This window comes from Myotis davidii, unplaced genomic scaffold, assembly GCF_000327345.1.
Source record: "Myotis davidii unplaced genomic scaffold, ASM32734v1 scaffold77, whole genome shotgun sequence".
Classification (NCBI taxonomy): domain Eukaryota; kingdom Metazoa; phylum Chordata; class Mammalia; order Chiroptera; family Vespertilionidae; genus Myotis; species Myotis davidii.
In genome coordinates this window covers 7304002-7326461 of record NW_006289713.1, presented here as the reverse complement: position 1 = coordinate 7326461, position 22460 = coordinate 7304002, and the positions used below count along the sequence as shown (strand labels likewise).

Genomic DNA, 22460 nt, shown 5'->3' with positions numbered 1-22460 from the left:
GGAAGACACCCAGTAAGACCCTGGAAAAAAAATATAAAAATCTAAGTGACTGGTCGACCATTCAACCAGTCAACTGTTTTGCTGGTTGCTATGACGTGCACTGACCACTAGAGGGAAGATGCTCAAGGCAGGAGCTGGCCCCTGATGGTCAGTGCACTCCCACAGCAGGAGTGCTGCTTAGCTGACCAATGGGTGCCAGATGAGCAGTGGTGGAAGGTGCAGCAGGACCGGAATGAGCGGGAGCAGTGCAGTGCCCAGCCCAGGCTCAGGCTCCTCCCTGGCTGCCTGCCGCTTTGCACACTACTACATCCCTTGGGGGATTTCGTTCTGTTGGTTTTGGCCCAATCCCCAGTGAGGGCGCAGGCCAGGCTGAGGGACCCCACTGGTGCACGAATCCGTGCACCGGGCCTCTAGTATCAGTGATAATGATGTGCCCTATGCTTGGTGCAGCTAGCCTTTTCTCCTACCTGCTGGCCTGGTTTTACCCAGGTTTTCAAAGCCTGTGATTCTCAGTGCCTTTTTCCATCTGCCACATTCTCCATTCCCTGAGTTTTTGCTAATTTTGTTGAGTGGTAGAGTGTGGGTGGAGGAGTAACAGATTCCACAGCTGGGGAGCAGACAGTACAATTGGAAGTATGAGTGTTGCTTACCTGCCAGTGCTGTCTGTGATTTTGAAAGAATCATGTAACTTCTTCATTTGCAGATTAGAGGGTTAAGCAGTCTGGGATGGCAAACCAGTGGCATGAGCATTGTCCGACTCTGTCACCACACCCATGGCAAATATTACTCATCACCCCTGCCGTGGCCTGAGAATCTTTCCTAATACAGTGCTTCTGGAAGCTGCCACCTATCCATCATTTAGAGATTTTCCTGGATACGGAATCTATTTGCCATCCCTGGGCTGGACAAACTCCATAATTCTACTTTATTTCTGTGAATCTATGAGTTAAGGGTAGATAGCCAGCTAAAATGAATCCACAGTGTGCCACTGATGTTTTCAAAGAAAGCAGAGTATTGGTGAACAGATACCATTGCGAAAACCCATTGGTACCACAAAAGCAAGCTTTCCTCTTACTTAGCCATGGTCATTTTCACAGCATCTCACTAACTCATGATATAAATGACAGAAAATACATAAAGCAACAAAATTGCCAGGATGTGCAGCACAACGTGCTTCTTGGGAACAAGTAAATGGTACAGAGATTCACAAAAGGGGGTTTGTATGTGGACGGACTGTATTTAGATGTAACACTGTTCATCATGATAGGTGGCTCATCTTTAAATCCGGAAAGGAAAATGTTTATGTATTTATTTTAAAGCAGAACAGAAGGGATTCTGGGCACTTCTGTGGGCAAACTCCACCTTGAGGGGTTGAGAGGTCAGGGTTCAATACCATGAAACTCCGCTTTGGAGACACTGATCTGGAGGGAAGCCCTCAGAGCCTGGCCGTTCCTCACCTGCTGCTGCCTGAGCACGTTATTGACCAAGCTCACTGTGGCCATTTGCTTCTATACAGCACAGCGGAGGCTGCTGTGCCATTCACTTTGCTCAACTCCAGCGGAACGGGATGTTCCTCTCCCGCCTCCAGTCATTTTACAAGGCTCGGAATAAGCCTGTGGGGCTGCCCAGATGTGTCCATAATAAAGTCCAAAAAAAAAAAGGTAGGAAAACAAAATTGCTATCTAAACAATCCCTATGAGAAGAGCACAGTCCTTCAGAGATATTCAGTTGGTATTTTTTTTAAAATATATTTTATTGATTTTTCACAGAGAGGAAGGGAGAGAGACAGAGAGAGTTAGGAACATCGATGAGAAAGAAACATCGATCAGCTGCCTCCTGCACATCCCCCACTGGGGATGTGCCCGCAACCCAGGTACATGCCCTTGACCGGAATCGAACCTGGGACCCCTCACCAAAAACTAGAGGGGGAAATCAGTGAGTATGCAAGTCAGCTCACTCCTAGAGGGAGAAGGAAAACGAGTATGTTGATTATGTATCACACAGTGAGTATGCTGTGTGCCTTCAGAGAGAGCAGAGAGCAGGGACACTGGGTGTTGATGACAGTGATGCTTTCACGGCATTCACTGTATTCACTGTGTGCCAGTGCTGCTTCATGGGCGATGAATGGGGACTCATTTAATCTCCCCACCAACCTATGAGGCATATGCCACTGCTCCCATTTTATATGTAGGGGAAATTGAGGCACTCAGAGGCCAGTGCAAACCTGTATTATTTAGTGAGATTCTCTTTTGTGTCTGCATCTCAATGTACATTTAACATGCCCTTTTTCTAACCTCATGAGCTCCCTGTGGGGCTGCTGTAGGTGTGGAAAATTGACCATGATCCCTTAGCTGGAAATGCACAGAAATGGGACTGAGATTCTGACTTTTCTGTTCAAACACCCATTTCCTTTCTGCCAGGTGTGTCAGGAGGCTGTGCCACCTGAGTGGCTGTGGCTACTGTCCATTGGTCAGGATGAGTTAGAGCAACATAGAAGGGACAGAGAAAAACAGCAAGTGAGAGCTATGGTTTGAAAGACGAAAGAGTCACAATTCCGCATCCTGGTTTTCTGTTCACACATTCATGGGTTATTTACACAAAGATCATATAACAGACTAAAGCAGCGGTTCTCAACCTGTGGGTCACGACCCCTTTGGGGGTTGAACGACCCTTTCATAGGGGTCGCCTAAATACATCCTGCGTATCAGATATTTACATTATGATTCAGAACAGTAGCAACATTACAGTTATGAAGTAGCAACGAAAATAATTTTATGGTTGGGGGTCACCACAACATGAGGAACTGTATTAAAGGGTCGCGGCATTAGGAAGGTTGAGAACCACTGCTCTAGAGAGATGATAAACAACTGAAGCAACTGAAGGCTAAGTGTCCTCGCTGAGGACAGAGATTGGGGGCAGGAGGAGAAAGTAGAGCATAAAAAAAAAAGAAAGAAAAAGAAAAGAAAAGATGTTCTCAGAGAGGGCAGTGGGGAATCCAGCATAAACAAACCGGGAGAGATGGGAGATATGTCACCACTGTGGTTAAATTCTTTAAGATAAATGCAACCCCAGCAAAGCACAGCTCAGCTCAGCTGCAGTAACTGGAACCCAGCTTGCTAATAAAAAGATGTGTCTCTTATTTTTACCTGCTACCTGTGACCTCGTTTCACCTGGAAAGTCTACAGTCTGAATCTGTGAAGTCTGATTGTTATTGGTTTAATTATAAACTCTCCAGCTCTTTCTACATTTTTAATGGGCTGCCCAGATACTAGTACCTGCCTGGGCTGTGTAAGATCACCTTAGATCTGAGTAGGTGGGGGAGCAGTTTAATCCTGGTCTTTTGACAGATGAGGAGGAATTGATATGGAGGGGCAGGGCTAGCCATGCGTGCACAGAGCAGTTTTCTAGCCTGAGGAGCGTAATGATGAACCCAACTCACATATGTCTGGACAGCACTGTGGCTTGTCTCCACCAAGTCTGCTGTCCCTCTGCCTGGCAGTGATGAGCAGGAAGACAACGGCGTGTTTAGTGGTGCATTTATTTATTTATAATTTCATTTATTTGTTTATATAGAGAGCTTCAGGTTGCATAGAAAAGCTCTGCTTCATTCCTGATAGTCCTTTGGTAGAGATGCCTTTATCTGCTGTGTGACTCACCAACATCATTTTTCAGCCTGCCCCCTCTCCCCACCCCCACCCCCAAAAAGCATAATGATTTAATTTTTTACATATACATGCATGTATATGTGTGTATATTTCTGAAAGAAACTATAGTTTCCATGACTGTAGATTATGGCAAGGAATTCTGACATCAGTTAAGGAACTCTGTGGAGTTAGGCTGGGAAGTAAGAACATCAGAGAGCTCATAGGAATTAAATTTAAATTCTAGTTTGGAAGCCAAAGAGACTGGACCTACTAGCTTCATCTTGAAGTGTGGGAGTCCACATCTGAGCAACTGTAGCATTTAGACCCCGGTGACCCAGCATCTGAGGCTCCTGAACAAAGCAGGCGACACACAATATAATAGAGGGAGAGCTGTGGGAACCCACAGGCTGTGCGCATGGATCTGGCTTCTGCTCCAGTGCAAGTCTGATCATACCCTTCTCGCTTAGTGGGCCCTTGCTTCCTCTTCACTCACGGGACCTTGGAATAAATTCTGAAGTCTTTCTATGTGTCTGCAAATATCCCTCACAGTCTAGCCTGGCAGGTCTCTGCCGCAGATATTAAGTAAGCAAATGTATGCAAAATATTTAGAACAGTGCTCAGCACAAGGTAAGTGCAAATGCCAGTTGTTTCTCATCATTGTATCATCAAAGCCAGGCCTGTAGTAAATGCTAAATGACCCAACCAGGCAAATTGAGACAACCCAATCCTTCATCCCTTCTCTATATGACCAAATTTCCCCACTTCTACAATCTGTAGAGAATTCAGGATTACAAGGAAACTTGAATCATATCCATTCTTATTGCTCAGGTACCCACTTTATGTAAAACACTGACTAAACTTCTAAGAGAGGATTCTTTATTTCTATGGGTCCACTAAAAAATCACTAAAAGACTTGGCAGTATCTGAAAGTTAATTATTAACAATTTACACTTCTTAACTGGAAGCCAGTACATGGTGTACCCACTGGTCTCAATCAAGTTAAATGCAAATATATGTATGTATCCTTCCCTTTTTGTCATTTAAAAATCCCTGAAAAAATAAAATGAATAGAGAATGTTATGATAGAACCTTAAAAAGCTAAATTTAAGACTTATTTGTCTTGGAGATCATCATCACTGTAAACATGCAGTTTAAAAGACTCCTAATTAGTTTGGCTCCTAATTCAGTTTCAAGAATCAGGATAGAAATCGTTCCAAAAAAAATGAGCAATTAGGAAAGGAACAACTTTAGAGAAATAGTTGTTTTTGTTTTTAATGTTTTAATTAAAAATATAAAACATGCCATCCAGTGTTCAGAAGCCAATATTAATATTGCTGCTACTCATGTATCTTGACCCTTGGGGGGATTATACCACTTAAGCCACTGCTTCTCATAGTCTTAGGGTTGTATTTGGTAAGTACCTCTTAGGGAATGGTGGGCCTGAACCTCAAAATCAGCTTCTGGATGCCCCTCTGTTACTGTATGTATGTGTGCGCTCCGGGACATTTAGGTGAGCTCTTGTAGATGTTATGAAAGGGGGTCTGGAATGACCCAAATGGGGATCTAAAAGTCATCTTCCTCCTTTGAGTTTCAATTTTCATCTGTACAATGGCAATAATACCCCAACCTTAACTTGATGCCATAATGAGGTACTCAGAATGTAAAAAATATATTGTCCCTAACCCAGTGCTAACACAGGTTTAGCACAAAAAATCACATCTATAGATGAGTGAATAAAGAAGACATGGACTATTACTCAGCAATGGACTAATACTCAGCAATAAAAAGAAGATTGAAATCTTGCCACTTGCAACCATATGGAGAAACCTAGAGGGTAGTATGCTAAGTGAAATAAGCCAGGCAGAGAAAGAAAAATGCTGTATGATTTCACTTGTCTATGGAATCTAAAAACTTAAAACAAGTGAATAAACAAAACGAAAACAGACTCAGAGATATAGAGAACCATCCTTTGTTCTTAACCGAAGTACCCCGTGAGTTATCGCCTCTGTATTTTTTTCATCTTTTCTGATCTCACACATTCTATACAAAAATATTGTTGCACATTTGTTACTGAGATAATCTCCAATTTTTATCAACCCCAAGCCAACCATCTGAATCATTTCTGTTCGTTTGTCCATTTTGTCATCTCACCTCCAATGTGTCTGTCATGCTGCTTGCAGGTGACTTGACTTCATTTATTAAAGCACCATGAGTATGAGAGCAACCAGCTTCTGGCATAATTAATCGCCTTGTCTCAAGACCTTATCACATTGACTGGGAGTGGCGTGGACTCCATTGAGCTGGTCAATGATATCGATCTGGCTCACATGAAATATGTTTCACAACAATCGAAGTGGAGAACCAGTCTGTGCACTGAATGTGGCTGTAAAGAAATGAGGATTTAAAGCTGTAGCTACTTAACATGCACCAATTTAACAAGTGGGGTAATTTCAAAAATCTGTGAAGCACCACTTTTCATGGCAAAATCCTCCCAAGTTACTATTAGGGAAAATTGGTATCCATTTAACTGTCATGCAAAATAGGGAAAATATATATGTATCTCAAAAAAATTATAGTACAGCTCCAAAAATTGGGCCTGGAATAGGGTATTAAGCTGTTGTATTTTGACACATGCCTAAATTGTTATGTTTATGATTCTTGGTTCTAGGATACTGTTCAAATATAGATAAAAATAAATAATTTGATTCATTAATTTAAGAAGATAACAGATTGATTTGTGGATTAGAATCTAATAAAACTATATCCCGAAGATTAATTTTAATTGAAATGCTTGGGGAAAAATAATTGATCCCATAGAAAGCCTAGATAATTAAAACTAGCTCTTTTTTTGGCTTGTGGAAACTCAGGATTCCATGTTTGCAGCAGATAATACAAAAGAAAAAATACTGTAAAGCACATATGTAATTTTAAGTTTCCATATAGTGACATTAAAAAGACAGATGAAATAAATTATAATAATGTATTATTTAACTATATATTTGTATTTAACATATATATACACACAATGTACTAGTATGTATATCATACCATATACAGGTACACACAGACAATATATACATATTGGATTAAATTTCATAGATATATATACTATCTGTATATTTATATATATTATAAATTTAACCCAATGTACATATAAAAACCTAACATATGTATTAGGATACATAATTTTATAAGATATTATGTCAACAAGTAATCAATGTGAACATTATTAATGAAATGATTTTTACATTCTTCCTTTCATTCTAAATCTTTGAAATTCAATGTGTATTTTACACTTAGAGCAGATCTCAATGTGGACTAGCCAAATTTTAAGTGCTTAATAGCCACAGATGGCAAATGGCTACCGAGTGGACAGGGCTGCCCTAGCGTCCTATGGAAGATTTTGAAAGAGAGATGGAGTCATTCACTGAGTGCCCACCACATGTGAGGGCATTCTTACCTGCTGTCACACATATGTCAATTCTCAGATCCTCATGGCCAGTCTCATTACTCTATTGGTAATCCGGTTCCTACTCTGCAGATGCAGTAGTTCAGGCCCAGAGAAGTTGTGTAAGTCAGCCAGTCACCATCTGCCAGCAAATGGCAGAACTGGGAGTTGGGCCTGAGCCTTCTGACTTTATGCAGCCACTGCTATTTTGGTAACACTACTGACATTTAAAACAGAACCGGTGCTTTCCTATTCTCATAGGAAATAGTATAAAATGACAGAGGAAAATAAACAGTGATTAGAATCTTTTTTTAAAAATGAACACAGAGCTGAGCAGAACTCCTAAAGAAATTTTAGGTATTGGACAAGTCTTGTATTTTCACGACACTTTTATTACCCGCAACCCAGGTACATGCCCTCAACCGGAATCGAACCCGGGACCTTTTAGTCCACAGGTCGATGCTCTATCCACTGAGCCAAACCGGTTTCGGCTTCACGACACTTTTAAAAAAAAACTTTTCTCATGAGTAGAATCTTTGAGAAAGGACTTCATGAAAACAGCACAATGTTTCCAAATGGAAATGTCTCTCAGGCCATCAGTTTCTTTATTTCAGACCTTATCTTACTCATCTTGATAGTTTTGGAGCATAGGGAACATACCTTACATTTATATTTTTAAAAATAAAATTGTATTTTCATAAGCATTGTTTGGATTTAACACTGCCTTGAAGCAGATGGTGTTTTTCCTGTTTTATGAGTCATGAAACTGAGATGAACATAAGTCGAGGGGTGGCTCTCAGGTCACAGGCTGGTCAGGTGTCCACCTCAGTAGGCAAATCCACAGCAATGCCCTTGGTCCAGGGTTCTGTCCACAGCTAGCTTTCCAGCAGCTTCTGGGGCTTTTCCAGTAAAAGGAATATAGCATCATCAGACATGCATTTTCGCCTTGTACCTTTGATGGCATAAGGTAATGTGATAGAATGCACATTGTTCTCGTTTCTCTGATATGCTTCTAACCTCCTTTTATTATTACCATAAATCAAATACAAGTGTATTCTCAGTGTAAATAATGAACTGTTGACCTCTTTTTAAAATCCCCTCTTATCTGGCATGTGGAAATACTTGGTCACAATGGGCTTTGCCACTTAGTGTGGCTGTTCTTATTAGAGATGAAATGACATAAAAAATTTCAAAGTGATTAGGAAAAACAACCTGAGTGGTAACCTTGAATAAATTTTATGTAGGTGGACAAGCCCTGTGTTGTCATGGCACTTTTAAAATACTTTCCTCACGAATAGAGCCTTTGGAAATAGAACCTCATAAAAACATCACAAGATTTCCAAATGTAAATGTCTCCTAGACTACTCTGTAAAAGTCTGGTTCTCATTTCTGACGGAAAAATACAAACAAACAAACAAAAACCAAAACCAAAAAAACTCCAGTGATAACAGAACACAATTATTTATTTAAAAATTTTATTGAATGGAGAGAAAGAAAGAGACATCAATTTGTTGTTCCATGTATTCATTGTTGGCTCTTATATGTGCCCTGACCCAGGACCAAACTTGCAATCTTGGGTCAATCAAATTACATGGTCTTCACCCAAACTTTTAAAGCAGAAGTCTGAGCATTTGGAGAAAAAAAAATAGCAAAGTAGAACATTATGGCCCCAGCCAACCATCTCCTCTAATCTACCCACATTGTGTAGTTATCCGTGGACTGTTGGTCTCTGTTGATTTGTGATAAATGCTAAAGTGGTAACACCTCTTGAGCCATACTGTTGATGCTGTTTGACTCTAAATTTAACTGCTTGTTGAGGCAAAGCCAAGTTGTGCCTCAAGGTATCACACAGGAAGCACTTTCAACTGTGGCCAGGGCCTGATCTCATACTCTATTTTGTCTTTTCTCGAGTCCCTCTTAATAACAGAAGTAGAAACCCTCCGGTTTATACCCCTCGGGATGCCACATTAAAGATTACAACAACAAAGACTGCCTATGTCCTCCTGGGGTCCACATCAGGACTGATATTTTTATTTACCAAATTGCTTCTATCTTTTTTAATAAAACAAAAAGGTAGCAACACTCAAAAAGCAAATATTGTGTGCAGTCATCAAAGTCTGATGATTTCTTTAACACAAAATAGATTTTGTTAGCACTTGCTTTTCTTTTTCTATCATGTAAAGGAAGATCAATTCTCTAATAAAAAGTACTTTAAGTAATACCCCACATAGCATTTCCGAATTTGACATATCAATGGACTTACACATAGGCAGAGAAAATTTTAAATGATAACGAAGATGGCATATTTATGCTCTTAGCAATTCCCACTCTTCAAAGACGGGTGGGCACAATCAATTGGGAGGCCTTTAAAAAGAGAAAGAGCTTCCCTTAGCATAGAATAATATGAATATTCCAGGGCTACTCGAGGTAAGTCAAACTCAAAAATTTGAGACTCTCCTCTAAGCAAACGTTCCAAAATACCCTTGATTGAAAGGCAGCTTCAGTTGGAGGGAGCTATTGCTGTGACCCCACTGATCCCAGATTTCCCCCCAGCCTTACAATCCCAAAGGGGAAGTGTAGAATCTTCTCTACATTTCTTCTCTTCTACCAATAAGAGAAAAGTGAACCTGAGATGCAACAGGGTGGTTTTCCTTCCTGATATCAACACTGTTCTCCTGCCTCTGGCTATTCATGGAAATCAGATAGTTCCTTCAATTTTCAATTATTTTGAAGCAAAACCTTTTGACAAAAGGTTGGCATTGTCAACCAGCCCCTTCATCATATCAGGCAATTTAGGCTTCTATTGACAGCAGCTACAACTCCCTTTCTTTGAAGTTACAAAGCTATAAACAATGGTAATTTGCCAAGCCGCCCAGGAAGAGCCTTAATAGCTATGGCCAGGCTTTTCCTGCAGCTCTCCCCTGCCCATCGCTCTCACTCCAGATGACTGTGGCTGCCATTCCTTTCTTTTTTATTTTTATTTTGCCTCCACTGTGAGAGTTAAAACAGCTAACCAGGATGCACTGTTTTCTTCCTTTCATTGTCCATTCTCACAAACTCCAGCGAACACAGATAGCTGAGACTTGACTGCCTTTTTATTCCAAATCCTTTATTTAATTTAGACCTTGTTAGCAAAGTCTGGCCCCTCCTAGCATGACCATCAGTCTTATTTGCCTAGTTTTTCTGGAATTTCCCCTTTCACTCAGGTCTTTAGATATTTACTCTAAAGTGGGAACGCAGAAAGTAAAAAAGAAGACTCAGAAATGGAATCAAAGAAAAAAAAAAACAAGTGCTGAAAATAATATTCCCCCCTATATTTTTGTCAGATTCTATGTAAATCTTATAATTTCAGTGTTGTTATTAGGTAAAGTAAAATTATATTCCCTGTAAGGATAGGGCTCTGACTGACTTGTTCATTGCTTTAAATCTAGCACTTAACATAATAACTGTCATTGAATACTTACTGAATGACTAAACAAATGTCAGAGATGGAATGAAAATTGATGTTATAATGCTGATCATAGCCAACATTTATTTAGGTCAAACTCAATGCCAGGTACCACTCTAAATGCATTTCTTACATTAAGTCATTTGGTCTTTATGACAACTCTGTGAAATAGGAACTATTATCTTCATTTTACAGACGAATAAAATAAGATATGGAAAAGATATGACTTGCCCATGGTTGAACAACTACATAGAATATTTCAGAGGCAGGCTTTGTCCTCAGATACTCCAAAAAGGCATTTAACAAAAATCTCATCCTTTTTTTCAATATAGAGAAATATGAGCTAAACATTACTAAAGTACATTCAGATTGGTTGAATAGATGCATCCAAGAGATCTGAAAAATAATCTGCCAGCCTAAAAAATGGCTTCTTCATGCAGTCAATGGCTCTAACTGACTGAGTTTAACCAATGATGAAAGTGAAGATATGGAAACAGGTTTTTTTTTAGTTTGTAAATTTCACAGCCCCATGATCCTCATTGCATGAGAGATTCAAGATTCAAAAAGAAGTCAAGTATCTATAAGGATGGTCTGAAATCAATAAGGCTGTATCAATAGATATAGATGTGGAGCCTCATCTATTGGAAAACAGTTTCTGGGAAACGGATGAGGGTGAGGTGGCAAGGACTTGGTTGATGAGGCATTCACTCCCATGAAAGTACAGCAAGTCACCGAAGCTGGTTTGGCTCAGTGGATAGAGCGTCGGCCTGCGGACTGAAAGGTCCCAGGTTCGATTCCGGTCAAGGGCATGTACCTGGGTTGCGGGCACATCCCCAGTGGGGGATGTGCAGGAGGCAGCTGATCGATGTTTCTAACTATCTCTCTCCCTTCCTCTCTAAAAATCCAATAAAATATATTAAAAAAAAAAGAAAGTACAGCAAGTCATTCTGTACAGGATCCTGCCCCTTGTGCTACGCTGTAATGATTCACCCTTACTTTACTGCTCATTGCCTTGGCTACCACTCCAAGGCTTTCCCTTTTACTTAAGCAATAAACTCTACCCCGCTGCCTATGATCTTCTGCAGCTGCAAATGCATTTCTCTTTGCTGAAAAGTTTATATTGTCCAACTTGAGCGTCCCCAATTGCATCTTCCATCTCTGCCCCCTTCCAGTCTTTCCCTTTCCTCTTAAAGGAAGACCAACTCTTCCTCCTCTTTGTGACACATCCTCTCCTTGGAGCTCTTGAGCCCACTGCTTTCTGCTTCTGTTTTCACGACATACTCTGCCTTTCTCTCTTACTCTTTCAGCTGTTTCCTTCTCTCTGAATCCTCCTCTCTGCCTGCAAACATGCTCCGATCTTCCCAGGTTAAAACACATTTCCAGAGAGCTAGTTTTCCTTCACATCACTGCCCTCCCCTTCACTAATCTTCTGGAAGGCATAGTCTTCACTTAACATCTCTACTTATTCACAAACTCAACCCTTTTACCCCAAAATGGGAATTTAAACCTCGACATTTTGCTAAAATTGCTGTCTTTTGAAGGTCATGGAAACTGAATAGCTGATTTTCTTAAAGATTTTTTAGTCCTGAGCCCACTTGAATTCTCTGAAGCATTTGGCAACTTATTTTTAACTTTTATTTGAGATCAATTTCGTGTAACATAAAATTAGTCATTTTAAGTGAACATACCAGTGGCATTTAAATGCATTCATAATATGGAATCACCACCTCTATTTAGTTCCAAAATATTTTTATTAACACCCCCTAACAAAAAACTCATAACCATTAGGCATTTAAACTCTAATCCCTGGCAACAAAAGATCTGCATTGTGTTTCTGAGAATTTATCTATTTTGGATATTTCATATAAATGGAATTATACAACAAATGGTCTTTTGTGACTGACTTCTTTCACTTTGTGTAATATCTTTAAAATTTATCCACCACATTATAACATGTAGCACTACTTCATTTTTTGCGGCTGAATAATACTACATTGTATAGGTAGTCCATAATTTGTTTACCCATTCATCCATTGATGGTCACTTGGTCTGTTTTCATCTTTTGATGATTATGAATGGTTCTGCTACATATATGCATGTACGTATATTTGGTTAATTACTAGTTTTCAGTCCTTCTGTGTTTATACCCACGAGTTGAACTATTAGGTCTTATGGTAATACTATGTTTAATTGTTTTCCACAGCAGCTAAACCTTTTTGTATTCCTTCCAGAGCATTTGACAGTTTTGAAATGCCTCTTAAAATGCTCTTCCCTTGGCCTTCTAAAACACTACATAGTCCTTGTTCTCCCACTCTCTCTATATGGCAACCTGTTATATTTTTCCTCCTTTAGCTCCTCTCCTTACTATTCTTGCCATTGGCGATGCTCTCCAGATTTCTGCCTTGATTATCCTCTGATGTTTTCTATCATTCTGAACATTCTCATTCTCATCTAAACTGGTGCCTTTATGTAGCCCCTCTATAGGATGTCTTCATGACATAGCTTTGTTCTTGACCTTGGGCTCTTCATACCTACCCTGCCTTCAGTATCTCTACTGTATCTCCTACTTGCCTCTCAGTGTATATGTGTGTGTGTGTCGCCTCCCTTCCTTTCTTTCTTCCTCTCCCTTCTCCCCCTTTCTTCTCATTCTTTCTCTCTCATGTGGTTTTAACCTTTACACTCGTCTCCATTATAGTAGCCACAACTGGTTTAGGCATTATACCTTCTTATGTGACCTATGATAGGAACTTATGAATGTTATCTCTCTTAAATTTGACTTTGTTCCTCTCCTTTCTGATAAAATCTATATACCTATCGCCACTCAATTATTTTCCCTCCAAAATAGCTGGAGTCAAACCATGTCCTACTCAAAGGCTACCCGTGGCTTCTCATGCTCACTGAGTACCATTCAAACTGATCCCAAATTTCTTTGTCATTTTCATCCCTCACTTTTCCCCATGACTCAAATGATTTGTCCCAGCAAAGTAAGATGTTTATGCTCAATGATCATTAAAAGTGATATGGTTTCTTCCACGTCTATCTCTCAGTGGGGTATAAATGTGTTATAATAGGCTCACAAAAATAAAGGCCAGATTAGGAGTTATGATATTAGCAGAAGCATTGACTTATTATTTAATAATGCATATTTTTAACCAAACGAGCACTGATGCCAATAGGTTAATCCTTTACTAGGTGGTGGTTGTTTTTTGAAGTTTGTAATTAATCATGGTGGAAATAATGCTATAATGAAACATGACTTGCAAGTCTTACAGATTACATACTTTCCACTGTTTGGATATGGAGGGTCTCTATAATATGGATTTTAGTAAGATGCTCAGGAATTTTGCAGACATGTTAGGGTTACCACTTAGAGTGAGATCTCTCAGGAAGTCTCTGCTGATTGACCACAACAGCCAGATGTGAGCCTCATTCTACCTACCACCTAATGTAGCTGTAGGTAGAGTTTGCAGTACCTAGCACATTGTTTATTATCTCATTAGAAATGAAGTATTCAAATTACTAAGAGAAACTAAGACCAAAAGTTGGCTAGGTTCCTCTGAGCAATACAGTTCTCTTTTACAGGACTACTTTCTTGATTTATTTTGAATATAGCTTCTCTGGTCAACTATTTAATTTTTTTTGTTAACTTTGTCCTTGTTGATGCTAATGTGCTTCTGTCAGGTGGAAATGAGAATAATTCAGATATTGTAAGAGAAAGAAAATTGTTATATAAATTAGAAGCATAAATAATTTATTGAGAAATAATTCAAGCAGCTAACTGTATTGTGCATTCTCTCTTTACTTCATGAATGATCCATATGCCAGCTCCATACATCTCAGGAATGTTCATCTCAGGAAGCCTTTACCAAAATGAGCAAGACGTAGTAAATGCCTCATTATCCATTCAGAGTGCCTAATGATACATTATTTTCTGTTATAAAACCTCAAGGTTTCTGAAAGCCTTGTTATAAATCCAAACTGTTGACATATCTTTGGCAAGGGGAAGCACAGCATCCTATAGAAATAAAATGTAAGATTAACAATTCAAGTTTATATATTTCCATCCCTCCATGCATTCTGCCCCACATGGTAGAAAACTGCAATCCATATTTTTTTATATAATATTTGCTATGAAGACCCATAAAACATTTAAGGACATTTAGGAAAGCAAAATCGGAACTTTCAGAAATAAAACCTTAAATAAGAACACTAGAAAAGCCAGACCATAAACAATTATTAATAAAGTAGACATTTTGTAAAATAATATTTGGGGGAAAAAATAGCCAGGTTGTGTACATTGAGCCAATCTGAAGATATCCTGGTTTTTCTCTCCACACCAGACAGAACCTGGTAGGAAAAGCCAAAAAGTTAGGCCAGCCACTGGAGTCAAATTTCCTGGTTTTAAATCCCAGCTCTGGAATTCATCAGTCTTGTGATTTGTGGCAAGTTTTTAAAAACTTTTAAAGCCTTAACTTTTTCTATCTGTGAAATGGGGATAAAACTAGAACTTACCTCTGAAAGTTAATATGAAACTTGAATGAGGTAATGCACGTGAGGTCCTGGGAAATGTGCTTGGCACATAGCAAGTATGAAGCACGAAGTACGATTAACTATCAAAGGGAACAGCCACACACTCTGACTTAATATGGTGATCACAGTTAAAATGCCCAGGGCAGGGAGTTGGGGCTTCACCTGTATCTTACTGTAGGAGCTAAGCAGGTGTCGTAAGCTTCCTATAGGCTCAGTAGGTGTCATGAGGACCCAGTTTCCCCTTCTCTACTTTCTATGTGTCCTCATTTTTAGACTTTTTTCTGTGTATCAGAAGACACATGCGTATTAGGTCAGGTGGAGCACAGACGAATCACACGAGGATCCAGTAAAATAAGTTGATAAATACTCCCGTCAATACCAAAGGTTATTAGACTTGAATCTTCTTGAGATCTGACGATGTTAATTTTAAACCTCTAGAGATAAAATCGCCGTCTACTCCAGAAGGGGAAGAGGACAGGCATTGAGACTGGAGTGTGTGGCAGCATCTCTGTATTTTAGATACTACAGAGGAAGTACTGCTGCTTATAGTCCTGTCTTAACATCAATTGTCAGACGCATACCTAGTGTTTAAAGTCTTAAAATGGGGTAGAGGAGTTACAAAAATAACTTTAAAAAATATGTCTTAGATTATTATGGCTCACAAACAACTTTACTTTTAAAAGTAAGAATTCTTTTTAAATCCAAGAAATCCTTATTGTCTTAAAATGCAAGATTAACCTAACTGGCGTGGCTCAGTAGTTGAGCTTCGACCTATGAACTAGGAAGTCACGGCTTGATTCCTGGTCAGGGCACATACCTGGGTTGCCAGTTGGCTCCCCAGTAGGGGGCGTGCAGGAGGCAGCCAATCAATGATTCTCATCTTTGATGTTTCTATATCTCTCTCTCCCTCTCCCTTATTATTTGAAATTAAATGTGTATACTTAAAGATACATATATTGAAATTAAGTATATATATTTAAAAGATATATATGTATATATATGCAAAATTATTAAATCATTAATTAATCATTGGCTGATATTTTAGCCCTAAATATAAATTTAGTTGTTGCATTTTATCAATTAAGTGACTTGTACCACTCCCCTTTTTCAGAACGGTCTGAAGATTTTTTTCATCTTTATCATGTATTATAGAAAACATAGGTTTCACTTCACCCGTCAAGTGAAGAGGCCTGTGTATCAGAGCTTCTGTTTAATTCCAGTGGGGCTTCTCTTGTGATGGTCTGTTATTTTTGCGTTTCAAGTGTGTATGTCAAAAAATTTATTTCTCCTTTTCCCCAATGTGTGTGTTCTTGTGAATTCACAGATTACAAGGGTCTTTTGTTTTGACGAATGCTCTTGTCAGCATTTTATCCATGCCACCCTGGGCGGAGGGTTCTGGCTGCCAGGAGGTCAGGACGGGGCGGGGTCTCAGGAGCCAGCCCCCTCTCCTGAGCTCCCCGCCCAGGTAGAGAGAAGATATAATGAATTTCTATGATAATGATGTTCTTGCGTAAGTGTCTCCACCAGAAATGGAATTGGACATGCAAGAAAGAACAACAAAAAAAGGACTTATATAGCACATTACAAATTAGGAAGCTTTTGAAGTCAGCATCTGGGACGGTCCTAAAAAAATGTACAGTCAGAGGGAAAGAATTACTGCTGACACACATCTCAGAAAAACTGTCTGTGATGAGATTATCTCTCTCCAGGACTCTGACAAAGCTTTGCAAGGCTGCTTACTTCTGCAGTTGGCTTTTCTCCCTCCCTGCTTGCATTCTCTTTCAGAGATGGAGGTACTGCTTGGAGTGCACCTGCCTTGGTTTGGGTTCCCTGGAAGGCAAAGCCTGAGACAATGACTTGCATGCAGGATCTTTATCTGGGAGGCAGTCCCAGGAAGCAGAAGTGGGTGAAGGGGAAAGTGAGTCAGGGAAGGAGAAAGCCAATCAAAAGATACATGACTGAGGCTGCCGCCATTGTCCACAGGATTCATCCCCTTAATTCTACCAGGACCTCTGAGAATCCTGGGAATACCAGGGCTCTCCCAGAATCATCCACCTGGGAAATGGAGTGGCTGGAGCCTTTTCCATAGGCTCCCAATTCCCCATGGATTGAGAGTTTGCCCCAGAGAGTGTCAACTGTCTCATGGTTAGAACAAATTCCTCCATGTGTCTTAGAAAGTCCTAGGTAGAATGACTCAAAGGTACCTGAGCCTAGGGCGGGGCCCTGGGATACCCTGGTGAGTCTGTGCTCACTAACAACTGTCCAGCACAGGTGTCTCTGAAGTCAGGGGTGGCTGAGAGGATGTGACTCGGGCACAGGATATCTGCCACAGCTTCAGGAGCTCCTCCTCAGAGATGTCATTCAGAGTGGGCACAGGATTGTTCGGCCACCAGTTTGGTGTGAGCCAGGCTGCTTTATGACAAGTCATCCAGAGGACAGCCGGGCTGAGAGGGCTGACTCTGCATCCAGAGAAGAGCTTGGAGACAGGCTGTTCATCCCTCATGCAATAATCAGGGATTTAACTCACTCGAACCTCCTTGTTTCACAATCTTTCTGAATCCAAGATTGCTGCCCTTCCAAATCTAAAGGAGCTGTGGGTTCAGACATGCCGAGTCCTCCTCCAGGGGCCTATTTCCTCTGGCGTATCAGTGTTCTTTAACTTGGTAAATAATCATTTCTATATGAGCTATAGGGAGCTGATGCTTTTTTACCACAACTTCAATGGACTGACCTAGAGAAAACTGGGCATTTGACCCAGACGTTTAATCCACTTGAAAAATTATGATCTATCACCAAATATATAAATCCCAATTCCTAGAATTCCAGCATTCTTACAGAGGAACAGAACCTTACTTGGGCTATGAATTGCAGGACTCCTTTGAAAAAAAGGAAAAGTAAAGAGGAAGAGAAGTGTGAAGGGCTTTTTGACTTTTTCTGAGCCCATACTCCGAGCCAGGAACTTTGCTAGTACTTTCCCTATATTAACTCATGTAATATTATCTAATTCAGAGGAGAGGCACAGAGAGGCCACTGAGGTGTGGAGAGGTTAAGTAATGTGCCCAATAGCTCATAACTTGTAAGTAATGAAACCACCAAGAAGCACTGGGCTCAGGTCTGAGTCCAGAGCCTGCACTCCTGAACCCATACAAGTGCTGTTCTCACCTCACTGTGCAGGCACCTTGGGCCTTTGGATCAAGACATATTAGTTCAGGTAAAATAATGGAGTGATGAAAATGGCTTATCTCGAGCATGCCTTCTTTTTTCACAGCCTGACTGAGACACTGTTATCCTCTACTGTGTCACACACATGCTGGTGTTGTCTCTATGGAGCTTCTTTTCATTTTCACCTACAAAGTCTATTCCAGCCACGAATCACTGGCCTAGCAACCATCCATTCCTCTCCCCTGAGAGCAGTGTGTTCCTGCCACCATGGTGCTTACCCTAAAGTTAAGGCCTCCCACCCCTACACTATCTGGCAGAGGGGCTGGACCTTTTTGGGTGCTTGAAAAATCTTCTTCGCCAGAATGATTACAAGGACAAATTATGGACTCTGATTTACACATGAGAAACCTAGTCTTGGTTTCTCAGACACCAAGAGTCTTGCCCAAAGTCGCACCACTCGGTGGAGGAGACTTGAAGTAGAACTCGAGTTTCCAGCCTCCTGGTCTGGTGTATTTCCATCTCTGAGCGTGTGCTGCCTTTCCATATGGCATGAACACTCTAATAAGCATCTCCTGGAGCCAATCCAAGAGGCGGCTTCAATGGTGGACAACTGAGCCTCCACACCAGACACCAGTGAGGCTGTATTGGGATAGGCAGACTTTCCGTGTCCCTTAAGTCATATTGTGAGAATTCCCAGAATCATGGTTTATATGATTCTTCTTTGCAAAATGAACCTTCTCCTGTGCCAACCCTGGAATACAGAGGCATGAATAACTGGCAGGAACAGATGCAGGCAATAAGTAAGGCAATGTCTTTCCCAGCTGAAAATTTATCTTATACATTCACCTGTGCTGGGGAAGATGCTCTCCTGAGTACCAAGGGACCAACATTACAGGATCCAGGACACCCACTGCAAAATTAGCACCAAGTAACTTGGACTTTGCTTTTTTTTTAAAAAAATATTTTATTGACTTTTTACAGAGAGGAAGGGAGAGAGATAGAGAGTTAGAAACATCGATGACAGAGAAACATCATCAGCTGCCTCCCACACATCTCCCACTGGGGATATGCCTGCAACCCAGGTACATGCCCTTGACCGGAATCGAACCTGGGACCTTTCAGTACGCAGGCCGACGCTCTATCCACTGAGCCAAACCAGTTTCGGCCTGGACTCTGCTTTTTCCACCACAACTAAATGAAACCAAAGATCACTGGTTATACAGTTAGGTAAAAATAATATTATCCTATATAATAAAAGCCTAATATGCTAAGTGTCTAGTCATGTGGTCAGCTATTCAACCAATCAAAGCATAATATGCTAATGATATGCTAAAGCTGCTCAACCACTTGCTATGATATGCACTGACCACCAGGGGGCAGACTCTCTGACCGGTAGGTTAGCTGGCTGCTAGGGTCCTGCCAATCAGGACTAAGCGAGACAGGCCCGACACGCCCTGGAGCCCTCCTGCTGTCTCTTCCCAGATGGTCAACCTCTTGTGTCCCTCCCCAGCTCTGATTGTGCACTGGTGGGGTCCCTCGGCCTGGCCTGTGTCCTCTCACATTCGGCCCGATGGCAGAATGACCGGTCACTATGATGTGCATTGATCACCAGAGGCAGACACTCAATGCAGGAGCTTCCCCCTGGTGGTCAGTACACTCCCACAGGGGGAGTGCACTCAGCCAGAAGCCAGGCTCACGGCTGGCAAGTGCAGTGGTGGTGGTGGTGGGAGCCTCTCCTGCCTCTGCGGTAGCACTAAGAATGTCTAACTGATGGCTTAGGCCCATTCCCCACTCTAAGTGCACGGGGAGTGGGCCTAAGCCATCAGTTGGACATCCACCAAGGGCTCCTGGACTGTGAGAAGGCGCAGGCTGGGCTGAGGGACCTCCCCCCCCCCCATGCCTGAATTTCGTGCACCGGACCTCTAGTCTGTATTTATTGAATGCTAATATGCAAAGTGTTCCTACAGGAGTTTGACCGAGAGACTGGGAGTTATCTCGCTCACTATGGCATGCACTGACCACCTGGAGGCAGTGCGGAACAAAGGAAGGCCCCAGCCAGCATCCAGAAGCCCTGATTGGCCCTGGTCGCTGGCCAGACCTAGGGGCCCTATCTGTGCATGAATTTTGTGCACTGGGCCTCTAGTAGTTTTATAAATGTGTAAAAGGAATAGAGCAAAAATAAAGAAGCCCTACCTTACCCCCAAATATGGTAATTGTGAATAATCACTGCCCAACATAATTGAAAGGTGATTGGCCTTTGAGTTTGCTAATGCTTGTGTTAATGTTCATACTGGTGCTGAGGTGACACATTGGTCCAGGAGATAATTTTCTGAGATGAGTGGGTGGACCCTCAATGAAGGTTGTGAAGACTGGTTTGGGAGGTTAGAGATAGTAAGTCTGTGAGGGAGGCAGTTTATGGAGGAGACGAAAAAGAAGAAGGTATATTGGCAAAGTGAATGGAGTCAGGATGGCTGAGAGTTTAGGACAGCCGTGGGCAAACTATGACCCACGGGCTGGATCCGGCCCATTTGAAATGAATAAAACTAAAAAAAAAAAAAAAAGACCATACCCTTTTATGTAATGATGTTTACTTTGAATTTACATTAGTTCACACAAACACTCCATCCATGCTTTTGTTCCGGCCCTCCGGTCCAGTTTAAGAACCCATTGTGGCCCTCGAGTCAAAAAGTTTGCCCACCCCTGGTTTAGGAGCAGAAGTTGAGTGGCCTGCCTTAGACATTGGTTCTGGGCTTTGTATCTCAAAACATAGAGCCTGGTTCAGGAATAATGATGTGGAGGTTCTTTCCCTTTAAATAGACCTGTTGAAGCCTGGTTATCATCTCCTCCGAGAATTCTTCCCTTATCACCTGACTTAAATTGGGTGCACTCTATTACAGTGCCGTGTGTGTGTGTGTGTGTGTGTGTGTGTGTGTGCGCGCGCGCACGCGCGCGCGCACCCATACAAACTTTCTATTTACAGCATCTGCCACAATTTACAGTGTTTAAAAGCATTGTTTCTTTTCTCTTTTTGTATCCGTCTCCAGTGTCAGTTGGTTCCTACTGTGCCCTTAGCACTCAGCTTAGTGTCTGCACATAGTCTGTGCTGCAGAAAGAGGCACTGAATCCATCAGTGCATCTCTAATTGAATAGATGTTAGACCATAAATATCCAATGATGGGTGTAATGCCTGGTGGCTGGGCACAGCAATCGATGGGAAGAGTGACAGTGGGTGGAGGCTGAGCTTTCCTCTAAGTGCAATGGGAAGCAAGGGGATGACCCTCAGAATAACTGTAAGATGACAGGTGGGGAAGAGCAGTCACTCGAGTGGGAAAGAAGTGCTTCAGTTACCTATCGCTGTGTGACAAACTACCGCAAACTTAGAGACTAAAAATGTCAATCATTCTATTTGGCCATGTTTCTGTGGGTCAAGAATTCAGGCAAGGGTTGGCCAGATACAGGCTGGGTCTTTCACTCAGTTGTGTTCAGCGGCAGACTTGGCTAGGCTGGTGGATCCGAGAAAGCTTCACGGATAAACCTGGCACCTTGGAGCTTCTTCAGGTAGCCTCTTCGTACGCTTCCTTGGGCTTCCTCAGAGCTAATCAGAGGTCTTACACAGAGGTGGGCCTCTGGGGGGAGCAGGCCAACCATGTGAAAGCAGAAGCTACATCTCCCTTAAGGCCAGCCCTGGAAGTTACACACAGTCGCCTCTACTGTGCTCTGTGGGTCAAAGCAGCTCAGGGTTATCCCCAATTCAGGGAGAGGAGAAATAGACCCCACCTCTTTGTTGATGTTGTTGTTTTTAATTCTCACCCAATGGTTATGTTTTAATTTCTTTTTGAAAGAGAGGGAGGGAGAGGGAAGAGAGAAAAAGAGATAGAGAGGGAGAAACAGTGCTGTGAGAAACATCGATCAGTTTGCCTTCTGTATGTATGCACGCTGACTGGGGATCCAGCCGGAAACCTGGGTATGTGCCCTGACTGGAAACTGAACCCATGACCTTTCAGTGTATGGGACAATGCTCCAATCAACTGAGCCACACCAGCCAGGGCGACTCCACCTCTCGATGTGAAGATTGACATACTTTGCAGCCATTTTGAACCCATTCCAAGGAAAGACTGATTAGGTTGTTGTTATAGTAAACCCAGCCTAATGCTGAGATAGGGAGAAATCGATTGGCTTAAAATATAATCAGAGGTAGATGTGGTAGGATTTGATAATGGTTGTCTTG

At 41.6% G+C, this 22460-nt stretch overlaps 1 protein-coding gene across 3 annotated transcripts in view; it reads left to right on the top strand.

The window, feature by feature from the left end:
* Window positions 1-22460, top strand: part of CDH13 (cadherin 13) — a 1006079-nt gene that overhangs the window by 358439 nt on the left and 625180 nt on the right. The gene's annotated exons all lie outside the window — the stretch shown is intronic.